Source organism: Colobus angolensis, unplaced genomic scaffold, assembly GCF_000951035.1.
Source record: "Colobus angolensis palliatus isolate OR3802 unplaced genomic scaffold, Cang.pa_1.0 Scaffold450, whole genome shotgun sequence".
NCBI classification, from domain to species: domain Eukaryota; kingdom Metazoa; phylum Chordata; class Mammalia; order Primates; family Cercopithecidae; genus Colobus; species Colobus angolensis.
The window spans coordinates 615,397-633,768 of NW_012117933.1; the positions used below are offsets into that span (position 1 = coordinate 615,397).

General features: G+C 43.1%; 1 protein-coding gene across 2 annotated transcripts in view; it reads left to right on the top strand.

Moving 5' to 3' along the window:
- The first annotated feature begins 14,192 nt into the window (after window positions 1–14,192).
- The window catches only part of TCEANC (transcription elongation factor A (SII) N-terminal and central domain containing), a 12,258-nt gene continuing 8,078 nt past the window's right edge, over window positions 14,193–18,372 (top strand). Inside the window, exons 1-2 of one of the 2 annotated variants that reach the window (XM_011957832.1) lie at window positions 14,193–14,275; window positions 16,358–16,442. The gene's annotated coding sequence lies outside the window, so the exon portion shown is untranslated. Of the gene's footprint in view, window positions 14,400–16,357; window positions 16,443–18,372 lie in introns of both variants that reach the window. The other variant, XM_011957831.1, reaches the window with a different exon arrangement.

The window sequence follows — 18,372 nt, forward strand, 5'->3', positions numbered from 1 at the left end:
CCAAAACTAAACATATTAGCAGGGCATGGTGGTGTGCACCTGTAGTTCTAGCTACTCAGGAGGCTAAAGTGGGAGGATCACCTGAGCCTGGGAGGCTGAGGCTGCAGTGAGCTGTGATCACACCAGTGCACTCCAGCCTGGGCCACAGCGTGATACCCTGTCTCAAAAAGGAAAAAATGAAAGGACAATAGAGGGGAGAACTTACAAGGAAAGACAGTGCCCCAGTGATTTAGGTAAAAGGAAGAAATGTTAAACCAGAAATGAAATAAGGAGACCTGGGAACTCTGCTACATATGGATAGAAAATTAGTGCACAAAGCTCAGTTAAGTTTCATGTTTCTCTAAAGTCTGCAGCAGAGACTCATGGTTGCCTACACAATATCCATTCTCATCTTTTTCCCTACCAATATGACCACATATAAATAGATTTTTAGCAGGGGGAGGTAGGCAATGTGATCAACTAATAGAATGCATTTTCCAGCCTCTCTTACAGATAAAGAGGCCCCTGAGATAGAAGCTGAAGTCATTCTTGGGGCTTTCAGGAAGGATCATTAAAGGGGGCTTCCTGCTGGCAGACCCCTCTTTTGGCATTTCCCTTCCTCCTTTCTGCTTGCAATGTGGCTGTAAAGGCATGAGCTCCATGAACCACTTTGTGATGAAGAGGGTAAGGCCCTCACCTTGTGAAGTACATAACTGAAGGAAGCCTGGGTCCCTGGTGATTTTGTGGAGTCTCTACCCCTGTCCCAGACTGGTCACTGCTGGACATTTTCTTAAGTAAGAGAAAAGCCCTCTCTTGGCCTATCTAGGATTTCAAACAGCACAATGCAGACCCAAGTGATCACTCTCCTGGGAGAGTCTTATGGACTAACTTCTTAGATCCTTAAATACCAACATATTGTTTTGAATTCCAGTCAATAGCCTATGGTGTGAGGCAGCTCTAGCCTGTACCGGCACTAAATCATACTTAGATTCCTTTGCAGAACTTAAGGTCAGCTAGTTCAGCCACGACTTCCATATCTGTTGTCCCTGGCTACCACCCAACATGCAAACTCCCCCTCTTCTCACCCATCATTTCCCCCTCTTTCATCCCCACTCTGTTATGGGCTCACTCTACTTGGCACTTCTCCCCACTATTTCTACCCCCATCACACATACTCCATTGTCTGGTAAACAAATCCCCCTCCATCTTAATTCATGCTTAAAGGTCTCTTCCTGCATTTCTCAAGCTTAGCTGAAACTGGGCTTTCTCCCAGGGACACCTCTCCCCCTTCAGCCTTATCAAATGAAAACCACTCATCTTCCCACAATCCACACATGGCAGGGTCTAAAGTTGAGGGTGGCATTCTCCTTACTCCACTCTTACTCACCACCTCTTATTTCTGTAATGTGAAAGCCACTGTTCCTTGGAGGTGCAGTTAAGTAGTTCTACAGCCTTCTGTACTGGCTAGCCATTGTCACTGACCAGCATGGCGATATCCATGCAAATACCCATCCAACATCCTAGCCTCACAGTCCTTTGACCTCATCTATCCCAGTTACCATCACCTCCTCCTCAGTCACTGCACCATGGCCAACCCTTGGACTTGATCATTGCCTCTGAACTCTTGAACTCCAACATCCTACTCTCTGGTCTCTCTGGCTTCCTCCTCATCCTACTCACCCTACACTTACTCTTTGGCCTTTGTGAGACCTCCATTCCCTTGATATCTCCATTTTCTTCCTATCTCTTGACCTCCTCTTGGCTTGACTTTCCTCTCTAATAAAACATAGCCTAGACTCTGAGGCCCATCATCTCTTCAAAGACACTCTTGTCAATGTCCCTCAAGTCCCAGGCTCGTGTGTCTTCCACTGCCACCAGGAAGAGCCTCCAATCAACCCAACTGCCTTCTTTTCTCCATCGTGTCTCCAGGCTGCTAAGCACGGTTAGAGAAAGTTATACAACTGTGCAGGCTGAGCCTTCAACAAAACCATGATCTTCAACCTTCCATGAACCTGTAGTTCTGCCCAAATTATTTACCACTGAGCAGTGTTTGGCTGTTTGCTTGTACACACTAAGTAACATTCACCAGGATGTCTCTATTGGGGAAACCCACCCCCAATATTTCAATGTAGGTTCTTTCTATTCTCCCTAAGTGTCAGCCAGTCTGAGAAATAAAGAGAAAGAGTACAAAGAGAGGAATTTTACAGCTGGGCCTCTGGGAGTGACATCACATATTGGTAGGACCATGATGCCCACCTGAGCCGCAAAACCAGCAAGTTTTTATTAAGGATTTCAAAAGGGGAAGGAGTGTATGAATAGGGAGTAGGTCACAAAGATCACATGCTTCAAAGGGCAAAAGGGAGAACAAAGATCACATGCTTCTAAGGAAACAGGGCAAGGACAAAAGCAAAGATCACAAGGAAAAGGGCAAAATTAGAATTACTGATGAGGGTCTATGTTCAGCTGTGCACGTTTAGTCTTGATAAACATCTTAAACAACAGAAAACAGGGTTTGAGAGCAGAGAACTGATCTGACCTCAAATTTACCAGGGCAGGATTTTTTCCCCACCCTAATAAGCCTGAGGGTACTGCAGGAGACCAGGGTGTATTTCAGTCCATATCTCAACCGCGTAAGACAGACACTCCCAGAGCGGCCATTTATAGACCTCCCCCTAGGAATGCATTCCTTTTCCAAGGTCTTAATTATTAATATTCCTTGCTAGGAAAAGAATTCAGTGATATCTTCCCTACTTGCACGTCCATTTATAGGCTTTCTGCAAGAAGAAAAACATGGCTCTATTCTGCCTGACTCTGCAGGCGGTCAAACCTTATGGTTGTCTTCCCTTGTTCCCTAAAATCACTGTTATTCTGTTCTTTTTCAAGGTGCACTGATTTCATATTGTTCAAACACACATGTTTTACAATCAATTTGTACAACAGTGGTCCTGAGGTGACGTACATCCTCAGCTTATGAAGATAACAGGATTAAGAGATTAAAGTAAGACAGACGTAAGAAATTATAAGAGTATTATTAGGTAAGTGATAAATGTCCATGAAATCTTCACAATTTATGTTCCTCTGCCATGGCTCCAGCCAGTCCCTCCGTTCAGGGTCCCTGACTTCCCACAACATGTTCTCACATCCTTCAGCCCCATAAGTTAATATTAACTACTGAAATAATGATGACATGAACCCCCATTTTTGCCTGCTAAGGCTGAATGTCATTCTGACTAAAGCTCTGAGTTGAGGATTTTGAGACCACATCTGGGCCTTTATCACAGCAAGGAGGGGTACTGAATGACACTGTTTGGAGTTCTTAAAGGCAAGGAGGTAAGCAACTGTCAGCAGATGTGACCTGTGTGGCATCATCCTCTCCCTGTTCTATAGGCTGTGTCGCTCACTCCCTCTGTGGGAATGAAGCAAACTGGGAGAAAAGGCCTGCCTGTCTCCGGCTGGGTAGTCCTTGGCCTGTGAGGATCCTCTTCTAATAATTCACAAAGGGGTGGCTGTGTCCAGCCACATGACCAAGGAGAAGGGCTACTACTCCGTCCTCAAAACACTGCCTCCACTCTTCTCCAGACTGAAGGCTGACCCTAACCAAGGAAATGATCCAAAACTGTCCAGAATGGGGGGCCCTGGAGAGGAGTTGTACCTTTAGTTAGGTAACTCACTCCTAGAACAAAGAACCCTGAGCCATGTTGCTATAACCTTAAGACTGGTCTCAGAACTTTGTCACATATAAAAAACCTTCAAATGTCCCTCCATTATCTCTAAGAGCTAACGAAGAAGATAACACTTGAGCACTAGCTCCGCACAGAGTCGTTGAATATTCACTGTTTAAGAAAACAAGGGGACAAGTAGAAATTTGAGCACTTGCAGGATATCTGACAATATTAAGCAATATTTTTAGGTGGGATAATGGTACTGTGGTTATGCTTTTTTTAAAGAAAGAATTCTTCCCTGTAGAGAAACACACTGAACTACTTAAATGAAATTACATGAGGTCTGGGATTTGCTTGGAAAACAATGGGGGGAGAGGAGGGAGTCGATGATGGTATCTAGAAGAAAAGATGATAAGCATTTTTTCTGGAATGAGCCACATAGTAAATATTTCAGGCTCTGTGGGCCAGACATCTCTGTCACCACAACTCAACTCTGCCACTGTAGCACAAAAGCAGCCATAGGCAATATGTAAATGAATGGGAGTGTCTGCATTCTTTGAAAAGTTAATTTTAAAGCCTGTAGCTGGCCAGACTGAGGCCAAATACTGTAGTTTGTTGACCTCTGGTCTAGAGGAAACAAGAAAAGCCATGAGTTGATAATTGACAAAACTGAGTGATGGGGGTCTCAGAATACTAATTGGTCTTTTTTTTGTATGTTTCAAATTCTCCACAGTAAAACATTAAAAAACAAACAAAGAAGGAAATAGACCATATATTTTTAAGAAAGATTACCATCACAAATGCTTAAAATAAAACCATATGGTTTTGTTTTTGGAGACTGAGTTTCGCTCTGTTGCCCAGGCTGGAGTGCAGTGGCGCAATCTGGGCTCACTGCATCCTCCACCTCCCGGGTTCAAGCGATTCTTGTGCTTCAGCCTCCCTCATTAGATGAGGGGACAACAGAAAGACTTGATACGAATGGTGACCTCTCACAAATCCGTAACATTGCAAATAACACTCTCCCCTATATGGGCCCAGCTACCTTTCCTTGAGTGAAGAGAAGTATACTTTCTGGAACTTACTTTCCCAGGGCTGCTATTGAAATCCTGTTCCAATCAGACCATAAGATATCAGCTAGGTGATTTAATTTCTGCAAAAGAAATAAACATAGTGTGAAATCATTCCAAGTTTTGAGGGAGAAGTATCACAGTTTTGGAACATGTTATAATTTGATAATCTCCTCTAAAAGTGGTTATTTGTTTTTTGAGTCAAATGGGCTTGTCTCTTAGAACAATTAACGTGGTTTGGAAACCTGACAGGATAAATTGGATAATGACTATTTAGCATAATTTCGGATAAATGCAGTTCTCATGGAAGGTGGAAAGCTATCAGCCTGACAGTCCAAAGCACCGATAGTTTCTCCCCAAGAAGGAACAGGGGGTAGAGGTAGTGGCTAGATATGTTTCTATTTTTAAAACTGGATTTTGTTGAATGTTGGTGAATTTATCTCAGTATATTGATTTTAATTGGGATTTAAAAACCTCCTTTGACAAGTCTGAGGCCCTCTAAAAATGTCAAAAAGGCTTAGACTGGGTCAACATCTAAAAAACCAACATAAATGAACTCAACCTTTTTTCTCTTTAATTCCATCAGACTGTTACTACAGATACCAAATAGCTGTGTTCTGTCTCTATTCAAAGTGCTGTCCTGGAGTTGTGTAGATGCAGCTATATCATTCTGTCTGGTCAAGGAATGGTAAGGTAATATGAACTTTGGGATTTTTGTACACACAAATAAGGTGCCTTTTTGTATGTGGAGGATGGGGTTCTAGGTTGAACTTTTCAGAAATCTGGCATTTTTAAATGTCATATCTAAGCTTCATAAAAAATTCTAGTATTAATACGCACATGAAAAAAATCTGTAAAATGATTTATAAATAGACTTACATCTTGGGAGGCAGAAGTATGGTGTGGTGGTGAGTCTGCCTGGGGCCAGAAACAGCTGCCCCTCAGTGGGCTTAAGATAGAAAGGTTACATATGCATAAGATAGAGGGGTTACATATGCATGTTTTTGACCAAAATAATTACCTTGTGTATACCTTTAATCAATTTGGTAGTGTCACATAAATTGTTTTACATTTCTATGTTGTCTTATTTGTCTATTTGATTTGGTTTCCCCCACTCTGTGGCCACTTTCTATAGCGCTAAGAGTACTGAATGTCATTAGGTAAGAGGTAATTACCCTTTCCTTCTCAATAATTTATTTGACGGCCTATATATTTATTTTAATGACAACGTTGCTCAAAACACATTTGAAATTGCCTTTCTCAGGTACACAAATCATACAAGCGACTTGGGATTGTCAATTTATGGTTAAAATTTTTGGTCATCATTTATGACCAAAATAGAAATGAATAGTAGCACTATGTGTATTAGTCCCAATGGAACAAGCCAAATATCCATAATATCCATTGTTAGAATGGATGCACTGTAGTGTATTCATTCAATAAAGGACTATGAAGACATGAGAATGAAAAGCTTAATGCTACCCACAGCAGCACAGATGAATTTCAAAAATATGTAATCGATCAAAAGAAGTCAGAAAGTACATACTGTACACTTCCATTTACTTAAGTTTCAAAATCAGGCAAAATTAATCTATAGCGGTAAAGTTGGGATTCTGTTTATGCTTTTACTCATGGTGGGGGCAGGATGCTGGAAGGGAACACAAGGGAAGAATTTCTGGGGGGCTGGTAATTTTGCTTCACGGTGCTTTTTGAATGGGCATGTTCACTGTGAAAATCAACAAGCAGTACACTTATGATTTGTACACTGACTTTTCTATATATGTGTCATACTTCAATAAGAACTCCTTTCAAAAAGTAAAAGTATTACTCCCCCTACACCTTAAGATGAACCTCATCTGTCTGATATTGTGCCGAATGACTCGGGACACCTAGAGTGAATACAGCTCTCAGTGCCAGGTAGGTTGTGACTGAAGTTACACAGACTCAGGTATAATCCAGCCATGGATGACTTTCGTTGTGGGTGTTTCCTGGCCTGCCATTCAGGCTGCTGGAGGTGAATGGCATCGGAATCCGGAGAAGAAGTTCAACGGGCCCAGGGGCTGAAGCTTGAGGAAATATTCGTGCTGCTCAAGAGCCTGGAACTCTCACCTGCCCCACATCTATTAGTCTTTCTGGACAGTTATGGAAGTTTCTACGTCTCCCTTTTCTATCCCTGTTACTTCTTTTAAAAGTCTTTTTCCTCCTAGGATGAGTTCAGGCTATCCTCACCCAGCTCTCCTGCTGAATGTCAAACACTTTCCACTTGCATCACTTTTTTGGAATCTTCTCTCAGAGTTCCAGCAGTGCCCCCTTGTGGCTGCGACCCGGCAAACTGCAGAGCTGTTTCCAAGATCTCCTACTCCCTCTTTGCTCTATTTCTTCTCCTCCCTGGTGTTTTTTGAACTCATGCTTCTTTCTGGGTACCCAGAACCTTCCAATTCAGTCACCCTTAAGATCTCGAAGAATCCAATCTTGCAGACCTTTCATTCCCTCCCAATTCTCCCCATCAACATTTACTTATCCTATGTCCCATTCCATTGGTCTCTGACAACTAAAGGGAGATGATCCTTACAATATAACTCAGGCATAGCGAATAAACAGCTTCAAGTGTAACCTTTCCTAAGTAATAGTTGCTGTTTTATAATAGCAGCTTCCAATGTCTTCATCCAAAGGAATGAGTAAGAAAGGGATTCCAGCTCCATGGTAAGGTCAGGGGTTCTCTTCTGATGTCCCTCAAATCACACTGCCATATTAAGACAGGCTGTGTCAGTTCGTGTTTACTGTTAGCAAGCCACCAAAACAGACCCAGCAGAGGGAAGTTACAGTAAGGATAGCAGGAGTGTACAGGTGGAGGGAGAGACCAGCCAGCCAGCTTTGGAAATGGGCCACTGGGCTAGAAGCAGGACTATGGGAAAAGAGCCATTGGAGGAATGGTCTCATAAGGACACCACCCTCACCTTAATGATCTCTCACCACGTTTAGACTCCACATCATTCTGCTTAAAATTCACATTCCAGGGAGGATGTGCAATAGGGCCAGCTGGGGTCATCGAGCTGCCACCTGGCTAGAGCAGAATAGGCACCTGATTGGCTGTTTGGGAAGTGTGCCAAAGCTGGGTGGTCCAAACTCACCAAAGTCCACCATGTGAACCCCATCATGCAAATCTGAGATCGAGTACATGTAATTATCCCAGGCCACATACCAGTGTAATAGATCTACTCTCATAACGACAAAAGAGTTGACACCTTCATTCTCTTCAGCAACCAGAAACCTAGGTGGGGACTGACTTAAGGTTTGAAACGAAGAACAACTAATATAAACATTATTGCCAGGCACAGTGGCTCATGCCTGTAATCCCAGCACTTTGGGAAGCCGAAGCAGGTGGATCACTTGAGATCAGGGGTTCCAGACCAGCCTGGCCAACATGGTGAAACACCATCTCTACTAAAAATACCAAAAATATCAGTCTGGTGTGGTGGCACATGCCTGTAATCCCAGCTACTCGAGAGGCTGAGGCAGGAGAATCACTTGAACCCAGGAGGCGGAGGTTACGGTGAGCCAAGATCACGCCACTGCACTCCAGCCTGGGTGACAGAGTGAGATTCTGTCTCAAAAATAAATGAATAAAAATTTAAAAAAAAAAACATTATTATATGAGCCAAATAGTGCAGCGACTCCATGTATTAGGTTTTTGGAGAAAATGAGGCTGAAATGGCAAAGCGCTTCTCTTGGGCACTGTAAATCAGAATGGTATACTTCTGGCCAAATGTGTCTCCCACTGAAGCCTAAGAAGAGAACATGGCTATCCTTTACATTGTCACTGTTGATGAATAGGCCCTCCTGGCAGCATGCCAGGTCACATCATGAAAGGACAGCTGTGGGTGGTGTGTACAGTGTCAGTCCATGAGAACGAGCCATGAGGCCACGTGGTGCAAGAACGAAAGATAAAGGAAGCAGCACAGACCAGTGCTTCAATGTTTAATGCTTATGTCTCGCTATGCTGATGAACTGCTCTTACAAAACAACTTCCCTTTAAAACAAAGACTCAAAAACCAAAACGAAGTGAGGCATTTCATGGGGCAGTCCACATGTCAGGATCACCTCCAGACTGTACTACTCCCGGTCACAAGCCACTCTGGCAGAACAAAACCCCAGATGACAGGCCTCAGTGGAAACAGCAACTGCGTAGGTCTTTGAGTAGAGTTGGTGTCCCCTTGTTCCATTTCATTTTGTAATTGTTCTATATTTTTCTGATGAAAGAGAATTTTGAAGAATACCTAGTAACAAAATAGTAAAGATGTTGTTGCACTGCCTCTGAATTTTCCTCTTATGATATGCATCAATGTATTAGTACGTTCTCACACGGCTTTGAAGAAATACCTGAGATGGGGTATTTTAATAAGCAAATAGGTTTAATTGACTCACAGTTCTGCAGGGTTGGGGAGGCCTCAGGAAACTTACAATCATGGTGGAAAGGGAAGCAAACATATCCTTCTTCACATGGTGAAAGCAAGGAGAAGTACAGAGCAAAAGGGGAAACACCCCTTATAAAACCATCAGATCTCATGAGAACTCACTATCACAAGAACAGCATGGGGGTAACTGCTCCTATGAATCAGTTACCTCCCATCAGGTCCCTCCCACAACACATAGGCCTTATAGGAACTACAATTCAAGATGAGATTTGGGTGGGGACATAGCCATACCATATCAACCAAGAGGTGACTGAAGCCAGACTTTCTGGTCCTTCATCATTTCTCCACTAAATATATTGCCATAAATCTATGGTAGAATAACATACCTTCTAGAGAAATAAGCAAAATGGACAAATGGTACAGAAAAGGAAAATAAGAGGTATGGAACTGATCTGGAGATGACTACAGGTACAAGATGTTACATGGGATATTTCCTGACTCAGAGTTTTGTCCAAGGCCCCAAAGGCGAGCACAATGTTAAGTGTCTGCTGGATCTAATGACAGATGTTAGACCATTTACCCAGGGCTTACTAAATGGTAAGCCCCCTTGCCATTCTTCAGCTTATGTACAGGAGAAGGCAAGAGTAAAAGAGGGTGGTTACAGTTCTGGAAGCTTCCTTCCCACCCCACTCCAAGGCAAGTGAGGGGGACTTTGACAGAACCACTCAGAGAGATTGACAGGTGCCCCTGTTGTAGAATGGTGTCTAATTCTCAAAAAAAAAAAAAAAAAAAATGAATGGGCGAGAAGCCAGCTAGAGCTACCTAAGACCGACTGTGAAGATGACGAGAAGGGAACAGCCCTGCTTCCAGGGCTGGGTGGGGAGCAGAGCCACTGGGTTGTTCCCATGGGCTAAGTACACATCAAGCAGCTGGGCCTAAGCTGTCTTGGAAGGACCCTGACCAAGAGGCCTGCAGGTGAGGTAACCTGACAGAAAAAGTTTGTGTGGGATGTGCTACCAAAAGCAGGAGCCGGCAGTCAACCAGAGGGTACAGCATCTGAACCATGGAATGGGTAAGAAGAGGCTACCAGCAAAGGGAGGGTCCTCCAAAAGATCTCCAAAGTGGGCGCCTCCAAAGAACAAAAGAGGTATTAGGTTGGTTTAAGCAGTCTGTGGCCCGCCAGCCAGGCACTGCCTGACCCATGGAACTAGCTCTTCTGGGAGCCTCTGGGGATGTTCACTGGGGATACCATGTTTGCTGCTTCTCTGTCATTTCACCTGCATAAGTCTGAGAAATACGTTGCAGAACTTAAACATAAGGTTTCTGTTTCTATAATGTATGACTTTTTGTTCTATTTCCTAATATTCTGTAACTCCTGAGATTTCAAGGGAACTGTTCATTGTTTTAATCCGATGCCTTCTGTACTGTGACTTATAAGAACATCCCCAGTTAAGCCCAATGTCTGGTCCTGGTGTTTTATCAGGAAATGAACACCGGCCAGCACCTCAGAACCCAGAAAGAGGCAGTTTCTCTGACCTCATTCCATGGAAAACATCTGTAACTGTTCCCTCAGCAATGTGTAACATTAGCCTCTGGAGAAGGCCCATAAAGGATTTTGCCTCTCTTCCTTGGGAATTCGCAGGAAAGGGCTGTCTGCATGAGCTCAGAATATCTGTTAATATATTGCCACTCAGAGACTTAATAAGGATTGAAAAGAGGTTTCCACTGCACTAAGGGAAATTTATCAAAGAGAATTCCAGAGTATTGAAGCAGCTGAAAGATGATTTTAAAACAAAGGCCTGAAAACTATGCATGATAAATTATCACAGACGTGAGTACTTTTATAAGTATTCCATTTTTAAATTGCCCAAAAGAACCAACTTTTCAGCAACCTCTTTAGAATCCATTGGCAGCCCTAGATTCATTCCAGATGAACTCAGCCAGAAATTTCTACAGCAATGAGCATGTTCTATATCTGTGCTATCCAATACGGTACCCACTAGCCACAGGTGGCTGTTGAGAACTTGACATTTAGCTAATGTGACTGAGGAACTGAAGGTTAAATTTTATTTAAATAGCCTCATGTGGCTACTGTAGTAGACAAGGCAGGACTACACAGTAATTATAGCTTGCCTCTTAGTTGAAATAATGGTCTTATCCTTCACACCAGAGAAAACCCTGGGTTGTTTTTGAATTTAGACTTTTGAGTAATTTCTGTTTTTTTCTTCAGTATAGAGTTCATGAGAAATTGGTTATAATATGCCTCAAAGCTCTAATGACCATTTCTGTACGAACTTCTAGTTTCCAAACTGATTCCTTCAGGTTGAGTCTTTCAGAGTTTGAGTGCCATTGTTTTGACAAATATCAGATATTTTAAGAATTGGATGTTACAAATCTGATCACAAAGAAAGTATTTTTCCTAGGTCACTGTCTAAAACTAGAGATGGTTGGTCTAGGAGCCAATAGTCCTTTGGATTTTTAAATCAGTGTTTACAAAGTGGGGCAAGAGTACTCATAAAATGAACCAAAAAAGTAACAATGAGAAGAGAAATACGATTAAAACATGTTAAATTAAATAAGCGGGAGGCTATTGGCTCGAGGCTGTCTCTGTACTTTCATTTTATATGCAATGAATTGCCATTTAACTTAGTACATAAATACACTGAAACCTTAACCTAAGGAAGAGGATAATAAACAGCCAAGTCTCAGCCAAACACAAGCAGACAAGTTTCAGCCAATCATAAGCTGCCAACTGCTCAGAGCATATCCAAATGATCTGATCATTGATTGCAACCAGTCAGCCTATTTCTGTATTTTACTTCCATTCTGTCTATAAATACTCACCACCTACAAAGCTCTCTAAACCTATTCTGATTCTGAGTGCTGTCCGATTCATGAATCATTCTTTGCTCACATAAACTCTGCCAAATTTAAATTATGTCAATTGTTTTATTTTAACAGGCAAAAGTAAGGATTATCAAGCATTCTTTTCCAACCAAACTTTAGTCAGTCTCCTGACTAGGCCTATCTGTGCACTTCCTTGTAAAATCCAGTTTTAGCAAAACGCCTTGATAAATAGTTTAGCCAAAAGCAATCACCCTCAATATCTGATCACCCTTAAAATCTGATTTGGTTCCTCATCCTCCACCAACCTCCAGGTGACGTCTGATCACCCTGGCCCGTCTTCAGCAAGAATCTTGTCAGGTTGGTTTAGACAGAATCCCCCTTACCCCTGATGTTTCCTCTTAGAAATTTTCCATCCACTGACCCCCCTACCTTGCTCCTTGGCTATAAATTCTCACTTTTCCATGTCACATTTGAAGTTGAGCCCAATCTCTCTTCCCCACTGCAAGACCCTGTTGCAGTGGTCCCTATGTCTACCTCAATGGTCCTGAATAAAGTCTTCCTTACCATGCTTTAACAAGTGACAAGTGTCATTAAATAATTTTCTTTCTTTCTTTCTTTTTTTTTAGACAAAATCTTGCTCTGTCGCTAGGCTGGGGTGCAGGGCACGATCTCAGCTCACTGCAACTTCCGCCTCCGGGTTCAAGTGATTCTCTGCCTCAGCCTCCCAAGTAGCTGGGATTACAGGCACATGCCACCACGCTCGGCTAATTTTTTGTATTTTTAGTAGAGACGGGGTTTCACCGTGTTAGCCAGGATGGTCTCCATCTCCTGACCTCATGATCCGCCTGCCTCAGCCTCCCAAAGTGCTGAGGTTACAGGCGTGAGCCACCACGCCCAGCCAAATAATTTTTTCTTCAACAAGGTATTATATAATTCTTAAGTGAAAATTGCATTACAATTTACGATAGCAAATATTTTAGCCCTGTAATAGCAAGATAAAAGTAACCCCTGACAGCTCTGAGCTGACCCGGCAGTCACAGCTGGGCCTTGGTGCTCCGTGGAACATAAATACTTCACAGAACACCATGAGACGTGGCCACTCTTTGACCGGATGGATCAAGACAAAAACAAGACTCCTTTGTAATCACGTGGGAATGCTGAAAAAATATAAACATTGTCCAAACCACAAAAATGACCAAACATCCCCTATCCCAGTTAATGAGTTACTGGTCTTGTCTCCCCTCCTTTTAGGTAAGTTAATGAGTCACTGGTCTTGTCTCCCCTCCTTTTAGGTAAGATTTATTATGATACTTAATCATACAATCGCCCTCCTTTCTGCCAGCACCCAGTCCAGAGTATTGGATTGGATAATCTGCTTCCCTGAACCTTTCCCCAAATTACCTTGGAGTAAGGCATCAGCATAGGAGGCTGTCACATTCGTTCAACCATCACTGTGCTTTTACTGGCCCTTTGCAGGCAAAGAATGAGAATGTGCACAGATGAGAAGTCCAGGATGCACATGACCACTCAACTAACATTTACTACTTTCATATCAACTGACGCATGCTAGGATGCTAAAAACACTTTTTGAATTACTGCGTTAAATAGATTCACATTTATGTCTACGGTTATGTGAACATCTAGCTGAGCACTGTCTTTTTTTTTTTTTTTTTTTTTTGAGACGGAGTCTTGCTCTGTCGCCCAGGCTGGAGTGCAGTGGCCGGATCTCAGCTCACTGCAAGCTCCGCCTCCTGGGTTTACGCCATTCTCCTGCCTCAGCCTCCGAAGTAGCTGGGACTACAGGCGCCCGCCACCTCGCCCGGCTAGTTTTTTGTATTTTTTAGTAGAGACGGGGTTTCACTGTGTTAGCCAGGATGGTCTCGATCTCCTGACCTCGTGATCCGCCTGTCTCGGCCTCCCAAAGTGCTGGGATTACAGGCTTGAGCCACCGCGCCCGGCCTGAGCACTGTCTTGACTGTCCTGAGCAGAAGTAGAAAAGATAAGTTGTAAAGTAGGTCGACAAACTTTGCTGCTAAAAAACGAAAGTGCAGTTTCTTTCTTTTGGGCCGGGGCGGGGCCATAGCTCCTCCTCCAGGAAGCCGCGCGAGCCCAGTCCCACGGCCGCCGCCGTTCGCTCTACGCAGGCGCCATTTGCCTAGCGCGCATGCGCTGGGTCCCAGGACCACGTGCGCCAGTCTGTGGGCTTGGATTGGCTAAGCCTTGAAGTTGTCCCAGTCCCGGTGACCGGAAGTTCTCCGTGGACGCTGGGCGGCTGAAAGCTCCGGAACTGCGCCTGCGCTTTTCAGTGAGTCATGCTTCAGGTTTGCCAGGGCCTGTGTCCCGCAGAAAGGCGAGCCCTTGTTCCCAGCGGAAGCCCACCCCGGCTCGCGGCGGCTTTCCGGTGCGCCCTGGGCGGCGTAGGTCCAAAGGTGCTCGCACCCCCACCCCTTCCTCTCCGACTGCCGAGGTCGCCAGAGTGGGCTGAACCCTCGGGACTGCTGTTGCTTGTGTGCTGGATGCCGGGCCGTCATCCCAAGATGGTTAGCGGCAGGCTTTGCATGTTGCTCGACCCCACCCACCGGAACTGGAACCCGGGCTAGACCGGGCTGTTTGGCTGGTCTTTTTCCCTCGCTGCACCTTTACTAGGGGTCACCATTAAGGGAAAGGGCCCTAGCGCAGTATTGAGTGGCAGTTCAGTAACCGCTACACCACTGCCAACATTTGGCATCATTTCCCTCCATAGAGGGCGGGGCTCCCTGTGAAGCTGGGGAGCTGTAAGTGGGTTAGGGCTAGAAAGTTACACTTTCTCTTTAGGCTTTAAAGAGATCTAAAGATCTGAACAGATCTAGGTTATTATTGACTTTTTACCAACTTCTGGAAACAATCTTTCCTCTCGTTCTTCTTAGGGTTTAGGCCATTTTTGTGCAGATGTGTGCACCTTGCTTACTATAATATTAGCTAATCTTTATAAGTTTTTATATGGATCCAATACCATATTTTGTGCCTACTTTTCCTGGCACTGTATAAACTTTTTGGTATAGGTATGCATCTAAGCATTATCCATATTAGCATCAGTTCTAGAACCGTGGTGTCCAATAATGATAGCCATTAGTTACATAAGGCTTGAGCACTTGAAATGTGGCTTGTCCGAATTGAGATGTGCTATAAGTGTAAGACACAGTGAAGTTTGGAAAATTAGCATGAAAAAGAATGTAAAATATCTCAATTTGTTTATATTAATCACGTGTTGAAATGACTATTCTGGATACACTGGGTTAAATAAAATGTATAATTTCAATTTTTATTTTTTAACATGACTACTGGAAAATTTTAAATCATATTTGTGGTTTACATGTTATATTTATGTTGCACAGCCTTGCTCTAGAAAAGGGTCAACAAACTATGACCTGCAGCCAAATCCAGCCTGCCTGTTTTTGTAAACAAGTGTTACCAGAACAAGATCATGCCTATCCATTTATGTTAGTTTCTGTATCTGCAGTTGCTGCTACAAGAGCAGCAGAGTTGAGTAGTCCATAGAGATTGTATGGCCTACAAACCCTAAAATATGTACCTTCTGATCTTTAACAGAAAAAGTGTGCTGACCCCCTGCTCTAGAACAATACCTGGTTTGGTAGATATTTTTAAGCCTTTTAATTGTAGACTCATATCCTATTATTCACACTTACTGTGTGACAACCATAGTTCAAAGCACTTTATCAAGACCTTCATTTAGTTCTCATTAATCCTAGGATGTTGGATTTCTCCCATTTTGTAGATGAGGAAATTGAGGCACAGAATGGTCAGGAAACTTATCCAACTTGCTCAGCACCCTTCACTTCTAGGAACTGGACCTGCTTGACCTTCTTTATGCAAATGTTTTGACTCCTCAAACCCACTTGATTAGCCCACAGTGGGCACCATGGTTCTGGTTGTTGTTGTTGTTTTGTTTTGTTTTGTTTTTTAACAAGATTTATTTGAACTAGAATTTTTTGAATTATTTTTTTGAACTAGAATCGAGATGGACTTGGTCTCCTACGGAAGAAGCCGAGGGGCACTGGGCTGAGGTGCAATTAGTACAAGCAAGCTGGTGTGTAGTGAAAAGAAATGAAGCTCACAAACAGAGAAGAGAGAGAGCATCCTAGATGCTCATCACTCATTTAACAACAACAAAAATGTGTTAAGTAATAGTAAGCACTGGCTGGGTGTTTGCTAGGTGTGTATAGGTGAATAAAACATGTGGATCTTTTCTTATGGTCTTGTGGGGAAGGCAGTAAAAACGTTTTTTAAATGTGATGAACACCATGAGAAAAAAATATGCAAATTATTTACTGTTTTTAGCAGGTTTCCTCACCTGTAAGATGAAAATAAGCCATTATCTGTATTTCAGGAATATTGTGAGGATTGAGATGACAGGAGAGTGTATGTCCCAGAGAGTTGCTCAATAAATATATGTTGCCTTCCACTGTGAAGAGGTAAGTGAGGGGGTGAGTATCAGGAATTGTGTACATTATGACATTTAAAATATTACAGTTGTCATTTGTAATTTGTGGAGAAGGTTGTCAGCTGCATTGTTCACAGTAGGTGTTTCAAATCTCTTTTCTGACTGAATGAGACTCATCTAGAAAAAGCCAAAGTCAGAGTTGTCTGCATTCAGTCCAGGAGCAGAACCAGAACTGTCTTTGGGGCTGATGGCAGCCTAACTGGGAGGTCCTGCTGGGGTGTGGAGGAGGGTTGTATGCCTGTGTGTGGTTTAAATCAGAGTCACCCTGGAGAGCTGAGCCAATATGCAGGCCCTACTCTCAGAGATCCTAATTCATCCTATCTGGAGTGAGGCCCTGCCGTTGTTTTTGTTTTTTGTTGTTTAATTTCCCCAGATGATTCTAATGTGCAATCAGGGTTGAGAACCACTAACGGTGGGAGATCAGCCAGGCTCAGGATGCTGCTTGAGCAAAGGCACAGAGCTGTGCCCATCAGTGGTTGAGAGTAGTCAAGAGGGAGGCCTGCTAGGGCTCTTTTTGCCACTGGCCAAGGAGCTTTGGCTCCATCATGAAAGCAAGGGGAAACCTCTGAAGGGCTTTAAGCAGGAAAATGAGGGAATATCTTGCTGAGATCTGTACTAGAGGATGATCCCTCTAACAAAGTGCCAGACTCATAGTTGGGCCTTGTGAGTGCCAGAAGTAGAGTGAAGGCAGTGAAGAAGCAAATTATAGCTGTCCAGGTGATGGAGAGCCCAGATAGGGTTTGGTACCACCCTGTGTGTGTTTCCTCTAGCAACCAGTGTCTGTCCATGTTGAAATACCACATGTGTTGTAACTGGCCAGTTTCTTGTCAGTATTCCTCTCACTGGGCTATCAGCTCCTTCAAGGCAGAGACTGTCTCTTTAGGCTCAGCATCTAGCATGTACTCTATCCCTAATATATATTTATTGAATGAACTGTGTAGAACTAAGCTGGACATATGCCTTACTTTGTCTTTTTATAGCAATTGTCAGAATTTTATATCTCAGTGGCTTCCATGTATATACCCTCCTAGGACAATAAATCCTTTATATGCACATGATAGTCCCACAGAGGACTAGAAAGTTTGACTGGATTTAAATGCTATTAAAAATGTGGAAGGGAATGCAAAACAATATAGTGGGTCCTCAAAAAATTAAAACTAGAATTACCATATAATCCAGCAATTCCGTTTTTGAGTATATACTCAGAAGAATTGAAAGCAGGGTCTCAAAGAGAGATTGGTATACCAGTGCTCACAGCAGTGTTATTCACAATAGCCAAAAGCTAGAAGTAACCCAAGTATCCATCGACATTTGAATGGATAAACAAAATGTGTTATATATAGACAATGGAATATTATTCATTCTTAAAAAGGAAGGAAGTTCTGACGCACGCTACAACATGGATGAACCTTGAGGACATTATGCTAAGTGAAATAAGCAAGTCACAAAAAGAGAAATACTGTATGATTCCACTCACATGAAGTACCTAGAGTAGTCTCATCCATAGAGACAGAAAGTCGAGTGGTGATTGCCAGGGACTGGAGGGAGGGAAGAATGAGGAGTTGTTTAATGGGTGCAGAGTTTTCAGTTTGGGAGGATGAAAAGAGTGCTGGACATAAGCATCTTGGTGGCAGGGACTGTGTCTTTTCAAAAATCCATGGGCTCTGTTTTATAGTACTTGATATTAAATAATCACCACTGAACATACACCGGCTAAGAACACTGAAGTGATTACAGAGAGAATTCTTGCAATCTTCCCAGACACCATCTGACAACTGACATAAAACATAATGACCTTTTAGTAATTCTACTTCTCTTCTCTTTTCTTTTTTTTTTTTTTTTTTTTGAGGTGGAGTCTCGCTCTGTTGCCCAGGCTGGAGTGCAGTGGCGCGATCTCGGCT